Below are 19,252 nucleotides of genomic sequence, written 5' to 3'. Positions count from 1 at the left end.
AGGATGCCCTTAGGTTTTCTCCACTTCATACATGTCTACTTTCCCATTGCCCTTCTCCGCCATGTTGTGATGTGTCATGAAAGTCCTGTCCAGAAGCTAGGGCCATGCCCTCGAACTTCTCAGCCTGTGGAACCATGAGCTAAATAAACTTCCTTTAAAATAAATTTTTAGGTATTCTGCTGTAAGCAACACAAAATGTACTAATACAGCATTGTTTTAAATTTTTACAAATTTCTTTATTGTGTGGCTTAATAGAAAGCTATTAAGCAAATTCTTAGATTTGCTTCTCTAAACATTCTGTTATAATGTTACATATTAAAACCCCTCTGAAAAACTCTGTTGTACACTTGTGAGAGAATGAGAGTGAAACAGAGAAATTAGCATCTTGGTTTATTATAAAAATAGTTTGGATCTTCTCAAACCTTTAAAGAGTCTTAGGAAACCCTGTGGTTCTCTGGCCATGCTTTGAGAACCATTGCCACAGGATAAATCCACTGCCAAATTCATCTTTTGTTAAGCTATATGTTTTAGCCCGTTTTCATCTACTACTATCTGAATTTGAGCTTCAGCAATTCAATGTATTGATTATGATTTTCTCTTTTTTTTGAGACAAAGTTTTGCTCTTGTTGCCCAGGCTGGAGTGCAGTGGCACGATCTTGGCTCACTGCCAACCTCTGCCTCCTGGGTTCAAGAGATTCTCCTGCCTCAGACTCCTCAGTAGCTGGCATTACAAGCACACACCACCACACCTGGCTAATTTTTTGCATTTTTGGTAGAGACGGGGTATCACCGTGTTGGCCAAACTGGTATTGAACTCCTTACTTCAGGCGACCTGCCCACCTTGGCCTCCCAAAGTGCTGGGATTACAGATGTAAGCCACCGCGCCTGGCTGATTATGATTTTCAAATACTAGGTGACTCCTTCCTAGCAGTGGTATATTTTATGTATATTATGTCCATGAATTTTTAAAAATTTAAATGAAAGCACATGACAGTTTCAAGTACTCCAACACTTGAGAAGCTACAATATGGTATATACAGTGCACACGAGGTGATTTGAACATCAGATAAATTGAGACCGGCAGATAGAAAGTGTTAGATGTATATGTAACTATATCTAGGCATCTATGTTTGGCTTAATAAAAACACACAATGTTTCTTATGTATTGTCTTGTAATGGAAATTAACAGTTTAATACTTTTCTATTAACCTATCTACCTGGACTCTTTTTTTTTTTTTTTTTTTTTTGAATAATCTGCAGAGGTGGGTATATTGATCAAATTAGTAACGACAACACTACTCTTGCACAGTTTTGAAAATAGTGTCTAGGTTGGAATAGCCATTGAAATAGTAGATATTTATATTTTTTGCAATGCTTTTAAATGTGTTAATTATTAATACTCATTTGACTAGTTTACTTTATTGTGGCTGAAATGCAGGCTCACAAGTAGTAAGAGGCACTTACTGTTTCTAAGTTCTATTATGGGATGTGAAGGTCCTTTAGTTTTCCCAAGGTCTGATAGGCATGGCGGCTTTTAATTTCACATGGGATGCTTACAAATTGCCTTCTATTTACACATACTTTTGAAGTAATTATTTTCCTTTTTAGTGTCCACATCTGTCAAGCAAAGAGCCTTTTTAGTACAAATTGTGATTTAAAGAGAATAATTGTTTCAGAAGAGTAGTGAAAAATGTTCAAATTGACATTCTGAAGGAAAACACAAACAAAAGAAATTAATTTTATTTCAAGAAAAGAGGAAAAGTTTTTTCCCATTACATAGTAAACATTTTGGCAAAAAAAAAATAGCAAGTATGAGTACATGCATGTGTGTGCGTGTGTGTGTACATGTGTGCCCCTTTCAAGAGAAGTTGACACTAAAATGATGCTTCAGATGCCAGAGTGAAGAGGTTTCTAGTTGAAACATTTAATTATTACCCAAATAGGGTAGAGAAACAAAGTCTAATTTCTTTCCTGTATTTGGAAGTGCTTGGTGTGGATAAGAAGTCTGAGTGGCAGCTGCAACTGCCAAGCAACCTCACACAATGGGAGTATTCTGCTTCTCAGTTACAGAAGGGAACTTTAAGGCCTTCTCCCACATTTGGAGGCGAGAAGTCCTCTTCTTCTTTGGCATCTTTCACTAGCAGTTTTAGGAGAGTTTGCTACCCATTTTCAAAAGTATGTTCCTAAAGATGGTGAATACTGAAGAATGACTTAAAATGTATATACATTATCATAGAGCAAGCTATAACAAAGTAGGGTAAATAAATGCATTTTAATTAGACTTTTTCTTTTTTTCTTCTTTTTTTTGATCAGGTGCATTTTTTCCTTTTTTTGTTTGTTTGTTTGTTTGTTTGTTATTACTTTTGCTTTTGCTTTTGAGACAGGTCCTCATTCTCTCACTCAGGCTGGAATGCAGTGTCGTGATCTCGGCTCACTGCAGCCTGGACTTCCCAGGCTCAACTGATCCTCCCACCTCAGGCTCCTGAGTAGCTGGGACTGCAGATACATGCCACCACAACTGGCTAATTTTTTGTATTTTTGGTAGAGATGAGTTTTCACTATGTTGCCCAGGGTGGTCTCAAACTCCCAAGCTCAAGTGGTCCACCTGCCTCAGCCTCCTAAAATGCTGGAATTATAGGCATGAGGCACCATGCCTGGCCTATTTCCTGTGTTTAGACATGGATCTGAAGCTTCTGTAGTCTGAAGTTTTTCATTAAAATTATCAGTAGGTTTGAGCTTGTAGAAATAAATCCCTTACCAGACAATTGCTAAAATGCAATATTTATTAATTAAGTCAAATTGTGCTCCGAAGTAGATGTTAACTATTCTCTGTTGATGAGTTGGAACACAATGTGAGCTTGAGTCATTCATTCTGGCCAATGAATAGCAATCAATTATGGAAGCCAAATCAATCACACAGCAGACCACACCAATGGTTAGGATGGTCAGAATGAAGAAAGAGGCAATGATGCGGTTGATTTCATATGTATAAACATAGTCAAAAGTAATAAGGAACTCTACCATGCATTGGGACACAATACATAGATCCCAATGTGGAGTATAGTTTGTAACAATAGTATTTCTACTTGAGTTTTGGAGTTAGATTTTTACACAAACATTCTAACCTGACGAGGAATCATATCTGAAAGCTGATATAAAAAGGAGTCCCTAAACTAATGAGAACTGTCAAAGTGAGGCAAATACATACTTTTGCTTATTTTGAAACTTTATTATGAACTAATGATTTTTTTTTTTTTTTTTTTTAATTGAGGCAGAGTTTCACTCTTGTTGCTCAGGCTGGAGTGCAATGGTGCGATCTCAGCTCACTGCAACCTTCGCCTCATAGGTTCAAGCGATTCTCCTGCCTCAGCCTCTGGAGTAGCTGGCATTACAGGCATGTGCCACCATGCCCGGCTAATTTTGTATTTTTAGTAGAGACGGGGTTTCTCCATGTTGGTGAGGCTGATCTCAAATTCTCGACCTCAGGTGATCCGCCCACCTTGGCCTCCCAAAGTGCTGGGATTACAGGCGTGAGCCACTGTGCCCAGCCAGTAATGATGTTTTGTAATGTAACATCTGAGTTGGGCATACATATAAAATTATAAAATACTTTTATTAATCAAAGAATACATTTATATGTCATTGCTTTCCACTCTAACCAAAACTGTAACAATGCCCCAGAAGTCTCCAAAGAGGAGCACGGTGGAGTGATTCTTGAGGAGGTAAAATCAAATCATTTATTATTCAGAAGGGTGGCAGATTTACCAATATGGAAGTTTCTGTCCCAAAATGTACATTCTTTTGTAGCACTTGTTCTAATATTTAAAATTTTCTATTGTTTATAGTAAGTTAACTGTTGTCACCTAAGATTTGAAGAATTCACCTTCGGATATTTTGGTTTCTTCAACTAAAATTATGCCATGATACAGAACATTAGGTTTTCTTACATTCTTATGATTTTGAATTTATTTTAGGTTTCACTGATGGAAAAATGGAGAAGAAAGATTTGATGAAACAGCAAATCCTTAAGAGTGGGAGCAAGAAGTTTAAGTTTTAACAGGTTTTGGATATGATTCAGAACTTAGAGGATAACGAACTGCAGAAAAATTCTTTGGAAGATAATGATTAGAGAAAAATTCTGGGTCAAAGGCAGCTATTGTGGTGCATAGTTATTCAGACTTCAGATTTGAAAAGAAATCATTGTTTCACAGACCGAAAGGTGAGCCACTGGTATCTGTCATCAGCAAACAGGAAAAATGAAGAAGTACATTTCTTCTATAGGTTGCAACACACAGTACAAATATACCATTAGAATACCTAAAATGCAAGATGAATCGGTTCTGTGAATTGAAACTTTGATTTTGTTCTTGAGCCAGTACAGTTTACAGAGTTCTATGAGGAAGGACATCTGTAAAATATCTTACAATATGTTGTCTCCTATTTTGAGAGAAAGGGAAAGTATCTTTGCACTGTGAATATACCCTTTGTGTTATTAACTGTGAGGACATGACAAGGCTAAACAATTGCTTCTTTCTTCTGTCAAAGTTTCGTTTGCTTTGGTTAGTGCCATTGCTGGAGAGAATTAAACAAGTTTCCACGTTTTAGGCTTCTTGACATTTTTTGATGTTCCACATAACTGCAACGGAATAACTCGATGAAACAAATCAAGGCAGCTGTGCTCTGATCCTTAGTTGCCTTCCAAGGATAAGATGACACATTTGATAAACACATTTCCTTTAACGCCAAGTTCTCCAGGTCAGGCAGGCATGTCATATAGATGAAACTGATCTGAGCCTTCATCCTGAGGTAGAAGAGAGTTGGAGATGAAGGTAAACCAGGATCCCGGTTTTAACCCCGCAACACTCCAGTCTCCTGAACTTGAGTATTTGTAAGTACTGCATCTGAGATTGGCTTTGCCCATGACTTTCCAAACATTGATATTTGATGGGACCTGACCCTTAAATAATCCCAAGTCAGAGAAAAACAATTTTGTGGAATAGTTGCACAGAGCATTTGCTCACTCAGTTCTGTTTGCCCAGGAGCCCAAGTGGTAGAGGGAGGAGAATGTGGATTCTGGAATTAGGAAGACTTGGGTTCAGTTTCACCTTCTACCATTTAACAACTGCTGAGGTTAGTTTCCTATACTCTTTGAGTCCCAGACCCTTATCTCTAAAATTGAGAATAATAATATCTACCTCACAGGATTGTTAAGAATGCTAATTGAGATTAAATATGTAAAGTACATGGCACAAAACGCTCGATAAATATTAGTACTATTTAATTTAGACTAAGGGTCTTTCTAGGATTTTAGAGATGCTTTCCTGCCTCTTATTGGCTCTATTGTTTACATAATTCTCTCTTTATTTTTCCTTTTCTCTAAAATTTTATTAATATTTCAGTAAATCTTTCTTATGTTGAGAACAATTTCTTATATAAAGTGGAACATATTGGGGGGAACTTTTCAATAGCCATCTCATAGGCTAAAGAAACAAAGAAACAAAAAAGATAGATGTTTTACATATTTTTATTCTGTTGATGAGCCCCTGAGAAGATTGTTCCAGGTTTTGACACAGTCTCATCCAGGACCAAGATGGTTTTCTTCCCTTTCCAACGCAATGATCTTTTAGTTTTAATATAAGTAAATCTAAGCATTGAAGTACAGCATTTCCAACATAATCATTTTTGTACATTTAATATTTTAGCTCATGCAGAAAGGGGAGTTTCTGGAAAACCATGCCTAAAGTGACCATCTATCGTAATCCTTGGAGAGTGTAACAATAAAAATTGTGTTGAACATTTATGTAAAGCTTCTGGAAGGAGATGGGAAAGACATCCTTAACCAACTTAATAGAACTTTCACTTTAAAGGAACTGCAGTGCAGGTGATTAATTAGTAAAAATGGGCCCTGATACAAAGTCAGCTTAGGGTCCACTGGATACTGCAACAAAGGACTTTTATTGTTTCTTCCTGAGCAGGGAAACAGATTTCCCTAATCAGAGACCAGATTCTTTCTTAGCAGTAAGGGAAAGAAAGTAGGTAATACTTTTTGTATGTTTTTCCCTTCAGAAATGGAGAAAGCTCACCAAAGAAGAGAAAGGACATGCTTCACTCAGGTAGGCAATATTGCTTCTTTAACCCCAGATGCAGCTATAGGGACTTCCAAGTATATTAAGGGAAGAAGCCATTTGAGAATGGAGTTTATACTGCAAATACCCACGTCTTCCTACATACTCCGGACACTAGATTTGGGTTTGAATCGATTCTGTGGCTTTCTTTTACAAATTTCACTCCAGCTTAACATTGTCTCAACACTGTCCTCTCCCACTACCGGTAATTTCCACTTTAGTGGAAATTATTTGACTCTTCTTAAGAATAGCTGAGCCTCAAATTGGGTAACACCACCCCATAGTGTCATAGAACTGAGATCCCGTGACACTTACCAACCTATAGGTGTGCATCAGCTGCTGCAGCTTGTTACCTAATTGCTGCCTCTGGTCAATTAACAAAAATAACCTTCTTTCATGAAGCAACTTGTTGGCAAAGATTTGCTTACTTACTAAGTCTTTCCACCTCTGGTATTATAACAGAGAGGCCAAAACAGAATTAATATTAAGATTGTCATCACTAAGTTCTCAGGGTTAAGTACGTACATCCCTTTTAAGTTATCTTTAAAACAATTTAAGTCAAATCCTCCCTTAAAAATCATGGTTTGAATTAAATTTCATGTCTCCCAGTCTGCAATCCATGATGAACAAGCTGAACTATAACCTTAAACAACAGAGAAATCCTTGGAATCAACATTTAATTAAAAAGACCATTAAATGGTGCCTCATTGGAAACACAGAACATGCTTAAATGAATTTTTCAATATGTAGATAAATGTTTTACCATTAGGGTTTCTTAAAGGAAGTAAAAATTGGCAACTCATTAAGAGTGTACATAGGTACTATAAACAGACAACAAAGTGCCTCTGGCATGTTTCATGGTTTAGACATCAAAAGAAAAAGTCATAAAATCTACTTGCAGTAAAACAAAGTCCATTTTTTCCCCAACAAGGCTGGTATCTATTAGCTACCTCATATGTGGAGAAAGAAAAGTTACCAGTCCTTTAATCAGATATATCTGAAATGTTTTGGGAAGAAATATGAAATAGCAAAGAGTGTATGTATTTGATGTTTTTTATTTTTTACACCATACTAACGAGAATGACCTTGGTAGTTTAAAACATTCATCCTCTCTGTTTCTAATAATATCTACAATCAGTTGTGTGTATTAAAAGCTTTGTTAATAATCTAAAGTGGTAGGTGACCTCAGCTATTTAGTTCTGTGGTTTAAAGCGTGACCAAAATTGTGTTTTTGTTTTCCCCATTTTATAGCTAAAAAGTATAATGTTAAAAATACTGACAAAAATGAGTTGTTGCTATAAATATGTGAATCGAATGGGAATTTTCTGGACTTTGTGATTATGAACATTGCACACAGAAAAAGCCAATGCATCACACCAGAATGTCAATGGGGTAGGGTACTGAGCCGAAGAAAAAGGGCAAAGAGCCCACTTTGGTACACCTGGAGTAGATTACACACATGGGGTTGATCTTTCCCTCAAAGCCAAAAAGCTCTGGTAATGTGCTCTCCACAGTACATGATAGAGCAGGGTAAAGCTGGAAATTAATCACCCAGTGTTACCAAGGCAGTTCATTACATGCAATTGACAGCCTCCTCTCTGTATTTTTAAATGGCTAAGAATCAAGTAGTTGCACATCAAAATGTGATTTTTTTCTTGCTTCCTGGCACAGGACCCGTATCTGTCATCATTTCATGTCCTCAAAGGCCTGAGAGAAGCTGCCATCCTTGGGCAACAAAGGATGCCATGCAAAGCAGCTCAGAACTTGAGTTGTTTCAACAGATGCTGTTTTATGTTTTGCCAAAGAATGGCCCCTTTTATTTCTGTCATGAATGCAGTCTTTCTTTCAGTTTCTAAATGTTTTCCAGTATTAACCCTAATCCTTATCTATCATTCTTTTAGGATGATGGGCTGTCCCTTTTCCTTTGGAACCAGCATAACCTTCACCATGTCGATATAGATTGCAAAGAAATGGAAACTTGGTGCTGTTCACCTTACAGCTCCTGATGATTTCTTACAGTGGGGGAAAGGGAGATTGGACTTCAAGGTCAGAGTAGCTGAGCCAAGTTATTCCAATGTAAGAAAAAATGCTAACATTGAAAGGAACAATTTTACCCTGTAAAGATTCTCTGCCTAGGGTACTAGAAAAATCATAAAAGGGAGCTGGTGGAGGAAAGAACTAGAATAAACAAAGCAAGCTCAGAACAATTTATTCCTATGTTTGTTTATTGAAACAGAACCAGGAAGGACCGATGAAGGTCTGAATTAATGTAATTTATAAGAAGAAAGGCTCCCCTCCAAGGCAATGAAATGATCTCTTTCCAAATATGTAACCAGGAGTGGCTCCCCATAAACCCAGGGCATGTCACGGCAAAGATGGTATTCCAGATCTTTACAGCCTCCCCAGTTTTTGCCTCAGAGAGAGTTCCTAATTAACCATTTAGGGATTCAGAATTGTTACTCAAAGTTGCTCTGATGAAATTTTGAGGGTTGTTCTATTTCTTGTCACAAGTTGAATTGTTTAAAAGTACTGCCTCAGAGATCTGATTTTCCGCATTACACTAGCATTTTCTTACCTTAGGGCAGGCAAAGGGCTAGTCAAACTTTAAAATTGGAACTTCTTCCATTTTTTTCCCTCAGAGCATTTGAAGTTTGTTTGTTTGGTCTGTTTGTTTTGTGTCTGTTACAGTTCTTTATTTTGCTTTTCAAGTGCAAAGTTACTGTGCTGGTGATGATAGAGGGGATACAGAAAGGAGGGAAAAAACTTGCTCAAGGAAGTTCACAGAGTGGATACTCTATATCCAATAATAACAGTGAGGAAAGAAAGAATGCAGTTGAAGATATGAGGGGCAAAGTAATACAGAGATTTTCACAGATTTAGAAGATTGCTGCCCAGATCCTTCTGTTTCTCTCTTTTTGTTCCTAGTGAGAGTTATTAAAATAGCTGACGTCTACATGCCCATTCTGCACAGAGGAGGGATATATGAAGAAAGCAAGAAACCACTAGCCTATGTGTAGGGTGATATGCCTTACAGCCATGCTCAGTTACTATTTTTGGTTGTGGGCCTAGAAATAACCATCTGGGCAATCAGACTTTTGCATTGACATGCAATGTTGGCTAAATCCACAGGCAGCTGGCTGAGTAGTATTTAAACTCAGTGCTGAGATAGGAGTAGGCCCTGACAGGCAGTAGTTAGGGGACACTCATCTATTCTACCCATGTCAACAGTAATGATACTGTAATTCTTTCCAAAATGTGGTCCTTTTTGCTATGTTTTGACAAGCTGGCCGTTATTCTAACTTTCTGTATTATTGGAAACACATAGGCTAGACATTGATACACATATATGCATATGCATGTGTTTATGTGGCTGTATATAGTTATGGAAGAATCCATGAGAGTCAGTCTTCCATATTTATTAAGTATGTACACTATGCAAAGCACTTTATTGTGTGATATAGAAAAATATGGAAAAATTGTAAGCACACTAAGTCTAGGAGAGGTTGATTCACCTATGTTCCAGAACCTCACTTTGTGTTTCTATTAAATGACTTATTGGGATCAGGCAGTATCCAATATCATTTCTAGATCTTTAATTCTATGAGTCCATCATTTTGGATAGAAATTAAATATACGGTTAAAGACACATGGACTCGATTAGTGGTTACAAGCATAAGCTTTGTTGTCAGATTCACTTTAAATATAAGTGCAGCTTCTGCCACTTAAAAGTTCTATCACCCTGTGGCATTTATTAAATTGGGCTCTAGTATCCCCAACTATAAAATAGGAAATTGTAATTGTGATCTATCTCATAAGGTTGTTTTATAGATTGAATGTGATAAAGCATGTAAAGCATTTTTCAGAGATCGTGGTAAAGGACAATTATTACAAAAATGTTAGCGCTTTCATGCTATCATAATGGTAGTTATGGAAGCATTGAAAACTGGGAAGAGTAAGCCAGCAGAACTCAATAAACTTGATTCCTTTGCACTGCCTTTTTTGTTGGAAAACTGTTAACTGGATAGATTTTTTTCCTCTCCTGGGGGAAAAGTGAAGTTGTGAATTTCTTTGTGCAGTTCAGAAGTAAATAAGACAATCTCATGTATAAATCACTGAATTTATATTAGTTCTAAGCATTCCCACAAATACATCCAGGCTTTATGTGGGGAAAACACATGCATTTATTGAATCAGTTCATTAGCAGTGAAGATATATGTGTGTGTATATGTGTATAAACGCATAAAATCATTTTGGCATTTGTATGTTCATAGGAAACAGCCAGGAACTATGGAGAGATTAGAAGTCAGAAAATGCAGGTTTAAGCAGAGCTCTGATACTAACTTGCAGTGTCATTGTGGATAAGTTATTAATCTTTCTAATCTCAGTTTACTTCTTTGTGCACCTAGGGCTTTACCTATTAAATGGTCTCAGCTCTAACACTGCCCTGAAATCTCATGACTTTTTGTCAACAATAGCTCCATGAATGATAACCTAGGATAACTAGAATGAACTTCATTCTTGTATAGTTCAATGTTTCTCAAATTAGAATGGGAAATCTAAGAGTCCAGACAATCTCAGCTCAATCAGCGATCTGAAGACCTCCTGACCAAAAGTTGTCCTGTTCATATGACTCTGTTCCCTCTACCCCCTGCAGCCAAAAAGCCAATAGACATTGATTAGGAACCAGCTATTTGTCAAGCACTGCGCTTGATGGTAAAAATTTAAGATGGAAAATACATTTTCTAATGGGGAAGACATGTAATATTTATATTGTTTTAAATACTAGGCAAGCACACAGAAAAACTACTAAATATTTCTGGTAAGGTCTGATAAATTGACACACAGGCTTCTTTGGAGATGCATCTTAAAAGATTTCAAAGAATTGATCTGGTGGATAAAGTAATGAGGAGACAGAGGAAGTTCTCATGCAAAGAAAAAACAAAACATTTGTAAAGATACAAAGGTGTGAGAAATCTTGATATGGTCAGAGAATAGAAATTACTGTGGATGTGAAATAAAGAGCATTGGTTAAGAGCCCAGATACCAAAGTCAGATGGTCTAGGTTCAAATACCAGCTCCATCACTTAGGTGCAAATGCTGGGCTAATTATTTGACCTCTCTGCTTTAGTTTCTTCATTTGCAATATGAGAATGATAAGGTATTGTAAGGATATACTTTTGAAACATACACAGTCAATATGAGCTATTTTTCTGAGTATCAAGGAGAGGGGGTGAGTGAGACAATAGAGCGAGGAGACCCTGAAGAGGTAGATTGTAATCTGATGACAACCAGAGGCTGTCTTATGCCTTGTCAAAAAAGGTCTCCTAGATGTGCTGATGGGGATTTATGCTGGAGAATCCAGTGGCCATATTAATGGCATTGTGGCAGGGAAAATTGGAAGAGTCTTTTCATAAGAAAATAAGAGTGGAGGAATAGTCCAATATTTTGCCTTAGGTAACCGGATGAATTGCAACCATTAACATCTGAAGCAACATCTGAAGAGGAAGTGCAAGATATTGGGAAATATTATAAATTCAGTTTCATTGCATTTAGTGTCTGTGGGACATCAACTGGAGGTATTCAATGAATGTTTGGATATAGAGCAATGTCTCAGAAGAAAGTCTAGAATAGTGCTGTCCAATAGACCCTACCGTGACCCTCAAATGCAAATTATTTAGTCCACAAATGTAAACAGGTGATATTAATCTTAATTACATGTTTTATTTAACACAAGATATCTAAAATGTTATTTCATCTTGTAATCAATACGAAATTACTAAGATGTTTTCTTACCAGGTCTTAAACTTGTTGTGTATTTTATACTCAGCACATCTCAAGCCGTATGTCAGGTGCTTGGTAGCCATATGTGGCTTGAGGACTACCAAATGGGACGGTGCAGTTCCAGAACATGGTAATGGGGGGGATTTATACATTTAGCAATGGTCAGTGGAAAAATTCCAGGCACTGTGCTAGGAGTGAGAATTCAGTGATGTGTAACACAGACACAATTTCTCCTTCACTAAACTTTCAAGTTATTAGGGAACAGCAGTTCTGCTGGCCTTGATGCTCTTTCTGTGCAAATTAAATAACAGTGAAGTCACTGGGCAGAGTTGTCCCAAACCAGGGATCACAGAGCACACATGAGATTTCTATGCCTCTTTGTTTGTTTGTTTGTTTGTTTTTCTGGAGAGGGAGTCTCTCTCTGTTGTCCAGTCTGCAGTAGCGTGATCTCGGCTCACTGCAACCTCCGCCTTCTGGTTCAATCAGTTCTGCTGCCTCAGCCTCCCAAGTAGCTGAGATTATAGGCGTCCACCACCACGCCTGCCTAATTTTTGTATTTTTAGTAGAGATGGGGTTTGACCATGTTGGCCAGGCTGGCCTCGAACTCTTGACCTCGTGATCCAGCCTCCTCGACCTCCCAATGTGCTGCGATTACAGGCATGAACCACTGCACCTGATTGAGATTTCTATGCCTCTTTACCCTCTCTGCTCTGAAACTTTTTGTAGTACAAATTGTACAAAGTCCTAAGTGGGGATGCCACAATTTACCCCGTCAGGGAATGCAGACATTTACAAGTAATTAAAAGCAAATGAGAGTGTTATAAGGGAGGAAACTCATGTGAGGTTGCTTAAAGATCAGGAATGTCTTGAGTAATGACATCTAAGCTGGAAACTGAAGAATCACCAGGAATTAGACCAATGGGAATGTGGGTGGGTATTCCAGGCAGAAATTATGATACATTTGAAAGTACAGAGGGGAGGCCCTCAGGGAAAGTCATGGAGCTAAGAGAGATTTGGACCATGTGTGGAGAGGAAGGGAGGAAGGACATGCAGTTAGAAGGTCTAGGGGCTTCTCTGCAGGGTAGATTAAGGGAGCAAGGGACACACAGAGCCAGGGATACTAATGATGTCAGTAGAAAGCAAGAGATCTTGGAAGGAACCTGGGAAGGGGCAGTCGGAAATGCAGAATAAAAACCAGAAATGAGTAATGATATATAAGGCAACTAGTGAGAGGGAAACTCCACTTTTTGAAAAGGGCCAACAATGTGTCAACTACAGCAAGGAAGTCAAGGCTGAAAAGGCTAAAAAGTGGCTGTGGGTTCAATTAATGAAGGCAGCGTTGAGGCCTTGGTAAGCACAGTTGTGAGAAAAGAGGTAGAAGCCAAATCGTAGCAGTGGAAAAACAAATGGAGCTTGAAGAACAGAAGGTGTTTTAAAGAAAGCTGACTGTTGGGAAGTGAATGAAGGTGATGTTCCTACAAAAAGAGAAGTACACTGCAGCATTGGTGAGAGTTGTTTGCTCTTTTATTTTTGTTTTTAGTTATGGGATACTAGCACATCTTTAAACTTCATATTACCACAGTTCTGTCTCCAACTCTGTTACAGAAAATAGATACATCTGGTACTCTTTTTTTTTTTTTTTTTTGAGACAGAGTCTTACTCTGTCGTCCAGGCTGGAGTGCAGTGGTGTGATCTCGGCTCACTGCAGTCTTGACCTCCCAGGTTCAAGTGATTCTCATGCCTCAGCCTGGTACTATAGGTGTGCGCCAGCACACCCAGCTGATTTTTTGTATTTTTAGTAGAGACAGGGTTTCACCATGTTGGCCAGGCTGGTCTCGAGCTCCTGATCTCAGGTGATCCACCTGCCTTGGCTTCCCAAAGTACTGGGATTACAGGCATGAGCCACCGCATGCCCTTCCCATCTGATACTCTTTAGAAATGGACACAAGAGTCAGAAGGTGTTACTGGATTCTCCTTGTTAGCTTATTGCACAACTTGAGGCTTTGTGATTGAATGGGTGTTGAATTTGTATACACAGGATTGAGTCGTCAAGGGACCATCAGGGAAGAGTTTAGTAACCACTCTCTCTTCCCTCCGTCCATCATTGTCCACCCAGGTATGAATGAAATCATTCATTTTTAACTGAACACTTACTTCATGCTGGGACCTAAGCAACAACTGTGGCAGCAATGGACTTATTGATAATTTACTATGTACAGATGCTCTTCTCACCTTTTGACAGGTATTTTCTCACTTAATCTGTCTCAAATGTTCATTGGACATATACTATTATTTCTTTGGCTGAACAAGAAGAAAAATTGATAGAGATTAAAAATGCCAACTAGAGGTGCATGGCTGCATCCGTCAGGCCCACAGGCTCTAAAACATGCTCATAGCCACCATGCTACCTACACAATAGGAATATATAATAAAACAGCAGATGCGCCTTAGTCCATTATCATTTCATGGTGGAATCTTAACCAACACTCTTCCCTTGAAATTGTTCCCAAATTAACTCCAACCATCCCAAGGCTCTGGTTTACCATGCCATTGTGCTTCCTTTTGATCATATATATTGTTTTTTGTTGGATATTGCTATATAGTGTTTTTAGTTTTTCATGTGGATATTCTGCTGAATGTTTATTATCCTTGTTTGCATACCTGGTGGACACAAGGCCTCTCTCAACTTTCTCTCTCTCTCTTTTTTTTTTTTTCATTAACATTCTCAGGTTTTAAAAAATCATTTAAATGGAAGGGTCACATGAAGTTAGCTTCTCAACTAATTTGGTCTTGTTTTTCTAAACATGGTTGGGTGGAGCGCCCTCTCTCCTGAATCCTTCTCTTTCCTTTTTCAGAGAACGTTGATTAGATGACCAAAAGTGCCCAGCCCTTTGCCAAGCCTGATAGAAAACAGGGAGAAGGTATCATGACAGTTTCACAGATGCCTGCATTCCAAAGGATCTCATCAGAGCGTAAGAGCTCTTCCAGATAATTAGTAATTGGTCCTCACAGCACTCCTGGGAAGTACTGGGTATGCAGCAAAGCTACACAGAGCATAAATGAGCCTTTCCAGAGTGCAGGACAATTTCCTCCTCAGTGATGGGGACAATTATAGTGATCCATCTTTACAGGGGTGTCAATTATTCACAATCTAAAAGCCCTGAGAATTATGAACCTCACTAGGAATATGTATACACAGCACACTTGTATTGTACTTAATTGGCATTCTCCTTTCCCCTGCCCTGCTACCTGCAAATCACACCACAATGACACCCTTGGGTTTACCTTTGGTCCTGGTTATTGGCATGGAGCCTGCCTCCCTGCATCAAAGATCTGCCTGGATCACACAAGAGGATAGAGGAACAAACCTGTCAGGTGTTGATGTGCCCATGACAAGCAACCTAAATGGAATTCTGACAGGCCTTCCCAGCATTCTACATAAACATAATGAATCAACACAGAATACACACTCAATAAGCTACAAGTAAAGCAGAAAGCAATGTATGAGGATAAAGGGAAAAACAACAGATTGATCCAGCTCAACGATAGGAATTGCAAAATTCACTCTGAATGGGTGCAGGGTGCAAGTGAAATATTCCAGATAAGCTTCTGTTAACAATTGCCACCAATGACCCATTCACCTTTGGATTCTTTTTATTAGAGCCTTTTTTATCTCCTCCCTCTCTCCTATCCCCTACCTACCTTATTTTCATCTTTTTGTGTGTAACTATGCTATCTCTCTGATGAACTGAAATTGTGAACTTCAGGCAAGGAATATATCCCATATGTTACTTTGATTCAATTAAATTAGAAACACAGTCACAAAAACAAAACCACCATTTCTGCTTCACCATTCTTCACCTGTGGAATTGCTTATGCATTTCATTATTGGCACATTCGCCATTCAATTCTTTCCATCTTCTTTGTTTCAGCAGTTCTTCTTTATTCAACTCTTCATTTCATGCAACAGCTATTATTGGATGTGTTCACACACAGACTAGGAAATTGTTTGCTACAGAGAGAGTTGCAGGAGTAGCCTCAATAAAATAAATGGAAATAGCATTTCTGGATAAAAGAACTCTTCTACTAGATATTACCCACTGACTCTATCTAAATATCTGAGTTCCTTAAAGATTTCTGGGACAGGTCTGTGTGGAGGGGAGGCTGAGTATAAAGGAAGAGGGGAGGAAACTGAATGATCATCAGAGGCAGTGCCAGAAGTAAGGTGAAAATTAATAAATGAACTATTCACAGAAATGTCTTTCAAAATGTAATTCTAAACCATTCTTTAGAACCTAATGTTCTTGGCCAGGTGCGGTGGCTCAAGCCTGTAATCCCAGCACTTTGGGAGGCCGAGACGGGTGGATCACAAGGTCAGGAGATCAAGACCATCCTGGCTAACCCGGTGAAACCCCGTCTCTACTAAAAAATGCAAAAAACTAGCCGGGCGAGGTGGTGGGCACCTATAGTCCCAGCTACTCGGGAGGTTGACGCAGGAGAATGGTGTGAACCCGAAAGGTGGAGCTTGCAGTGACCTGAGATCTAGCCACTGCACTCCAGTTTGGGCGACAGAGCAAGACTCCGTCTCAAAAAAAAAAAAAAAAAAAAAAAAAAAGAACCTAAGGTTCTTACTCAAAAACACCACTACCTAGTACCTTCTCTCCCAAATGTATGCAGTGACATAATCTCAACCTGGAACCCTTTAGAGAGGAGTCACGCTAATACTATTACCTTTATAATTTCCAGATGTGATGCAATAACTAAAATAGATCATCCCTTAACCAAAGAAGAAAAGGCAGAAAGACAGAATCAGGTAAATTAGAGCTGATAGGTCTTGGGACAATTGCACAAACTCTTCAAACCTAAGTGATTAGAAAGGGTTCATGTTTTTCATTAGTCAAATGCTTGCCACATGATCGTAAACCTGACCTCTGGTTGATTGCCTGCAGAAAGGATTCAATGACCAAGATGGAAGTTGTTATATTTGTCTTAGGAAAATAAGGAGTGAGGTCACACATTTTAATTTTAAAGCTGCATTGAATAAAAAACTCTGAAAACACAGAGCAAGTTATAAATTCAGGAAGAAATGATTTCCAGGACTCTCTTTCTAAACAGAATACATTAAAGTAACTGGAAAATTGTCCATTGTAGAGCTAAACGAAGATGTTTCATTTCTCATCCCTTTCCATTAAGTGAGAAAATAGAGCACACCAACCAAAGAAATAAAAAATAGCTCTCCTCAGCAAGCTTAAGGAACATTTTCCACAGCTCAGGTCATTGAGATCGAACGAGAGGAAATTTTGAGCATTCCACCCAGAGCTCATGGTGGGGTCCACAGTGTGTGTGGATATAGACAGCATGCATTTGTGAGAAATCAGCCTCAGAATGTGCTTGTCAAAGCCAATTTTAAAATATTGTATCACACTGTTAGGAAACACCTCATTATGAGAAGGAACTCTGCTTTGGGGTGGTTGGTATAAACAAAGGCAACGTTTTAACTTTATAGATTAGTACATATCTGATATTTTGTATAATACTTTAAAGACCGGGTATTGTAGGAGATCTCAGAACATAGAAACCAAGAAACATATTAACTCCTGCAATGGAAATGCATAAAACATAAACTTAATAAGCACCAAGCTACAATATATTTTTGCGCCTGAATTATCCAATTGAGATATTTACATATATTAAAGTTACTGTCAGTTCTCCATATCACTTTTGTGTTTATAAATCTGGTGAAAAAGGGACCCAGGGCATTAATATATTATTTATTCACTTATTTGCAGGATGTATCTAGCATATAGCCTTTAAATAGCTAACAGCATTGTGTCTGCACTTGCAATATTTAACATTAGGCCCTTGATAACAAGCAAGTAAGTGGGGGATTGTTTTGACTTTTTCGAGTATTGTGGCCATGTGGAGGGATAAAACAATTTGAATTTATTAGAATGAATGCCAATCAGAAAACCAAAAGAGTAAAGCATGACATGGTTCAAACATTTCCAATTAATATTCTGATGAATGATAATTCTGTGTCCCTAAAGATACTAAATTCATGTTAATATTGGATATAACAGCCCAGTGAGACACTATCCTTGGGTAGAATTGACGCTGATCGCATTTCAAGGTAGGTTTATGGTCAGTTAACAAAATGTTTATGCACTCATACACAGCAAAAACAAAAAAATTCTACTTTCTTTTTTTTCTGATAAGAAGAAACTTCCCAGGACTTATCTTTAGCCCCTTGAGAGCTTCTGGTTGTTTTTCACATTTGCCTGTATTCACCTGTTCCCTCCATTGCTTCTCTGAATGATCTGTAAGTAAATACCTCAAAATTATTCACAGCATTGTAGTCTCAGCACTGTATTGCTATAGGATGTCATTCTGGGTTGAAGGGTGAGATTTTCGGGGCATAGGGGAATGAAACAAGGTGGCCAATATCACATAGGCAGTTAGCAAGTGAAGGAGCCCTCTCAGTTCCTTCCTTCTTGTGGTCATTAGGGAGTGAACATGGACTTGGTTTCAAGTAAGGCTTGTGCTGACATCCAATGTCTATTGAAGGACTTTGTGCATATTGTACAAGGCTGTTCAGGTTGGGATCGCTTCCTCCGGTTTCGGTGACCCCATATCCTACTGGAGTCTCTTCTCCAAAATGGGTGGGAAACAGAGTTTTGTTTTTCTGTTTTTTTTTTTCCCCCAAGTAAATAAGGGAAGAAACCCACTGTTCCAAAAGGAGAAGAGAATTCCTATTCCCACATATTTCTTGCAGAGAGAAGCACATGTCCACTGGGCTGCCGAGCTCAGGTACTCCATGAAAGGGAGCTGGGAGTTTGGGCCTTATCCTCAAAGAATAATTGAAAATAGTTGTACTCTGCCACCGGGTGATCTCACAGGCCTGTCTATCATATGGTACCTCTGTGGATATGGCTCTTCAGAAACTGCCAGCACCTTGGAAAGACTTCAAACCACTTCTTTTCAGCAATGACATGCGTTTACATGGTCTCTCTGTGACAGCAGCCAAGTGATCTGGCCCGGTTGTTCCATGCCTGAACTCATTCATTGCTGATAAAGTTAAACCTATTCTGATTGCCTGTTTTTGCACCTTGTGCATTCCACAGAGAATTCCCCAAGTTCAGGATAGTTCTCACTCAGTACTGCACTATTTGAAAGTGCTACATGGAATCCTGGTTACCACCACCAAGGCTTGTACGTCTCTGCCCGTTTTCCCGAAAATTGGTCCCCCAACTCATTTAGCCAGGTCATCTAGTTTTGTTCTGAGGTTAAATGTACTCAAAGTAGGAAGAGGTATTTTCTCTCTGTATTTATTAGATGAAAGTATTGTG

General features: G+C 38.6%; 1 long non-coding RNA gene across 1 annotated transcript in view; it reads right to left on the bottom strand.

Annotated features, from left to right (window-relative positions):
- Positions 1–3,718: 3,718 nt before the first annotated feature.
- The window catches only part of LOC111541042, a 64,872-nt gene continuing 49,338 nt past the window's right edge, over positions 3,719–19,252 (bottom strand). The window contains exon 2 of the long non-coding RNA XR_002731155.1: positions 3,719–4,801. This is a non-coding gene — a long non-coding RNA (uncharacterized LOC111541042). The remainder of the gene's footprint in view (positions 4,802–19,252) is intronic.

The sequence above is a fragment of the Piliocolobus tephrosceles genome, chromosome 5 (genome assembly GCF_002776525.5).
Source record: "Piliocolobus tephrosceles isolate RC106 chromosome 5, ASM277652v3, whole genome shotgun sequence".
Taxonomy (NCBI): domain Eukaryota; kingdom Metazoa; phylum Chordata; class Mammalia; order Primates; family Cercopithecidae; genus Piliocolobus; species Piliocolobus tephrosceles.
Note: the sequence above shows the minus strand (reverse complement) of the source record. Positions and strands in the feature narration are given on the sequence as shown.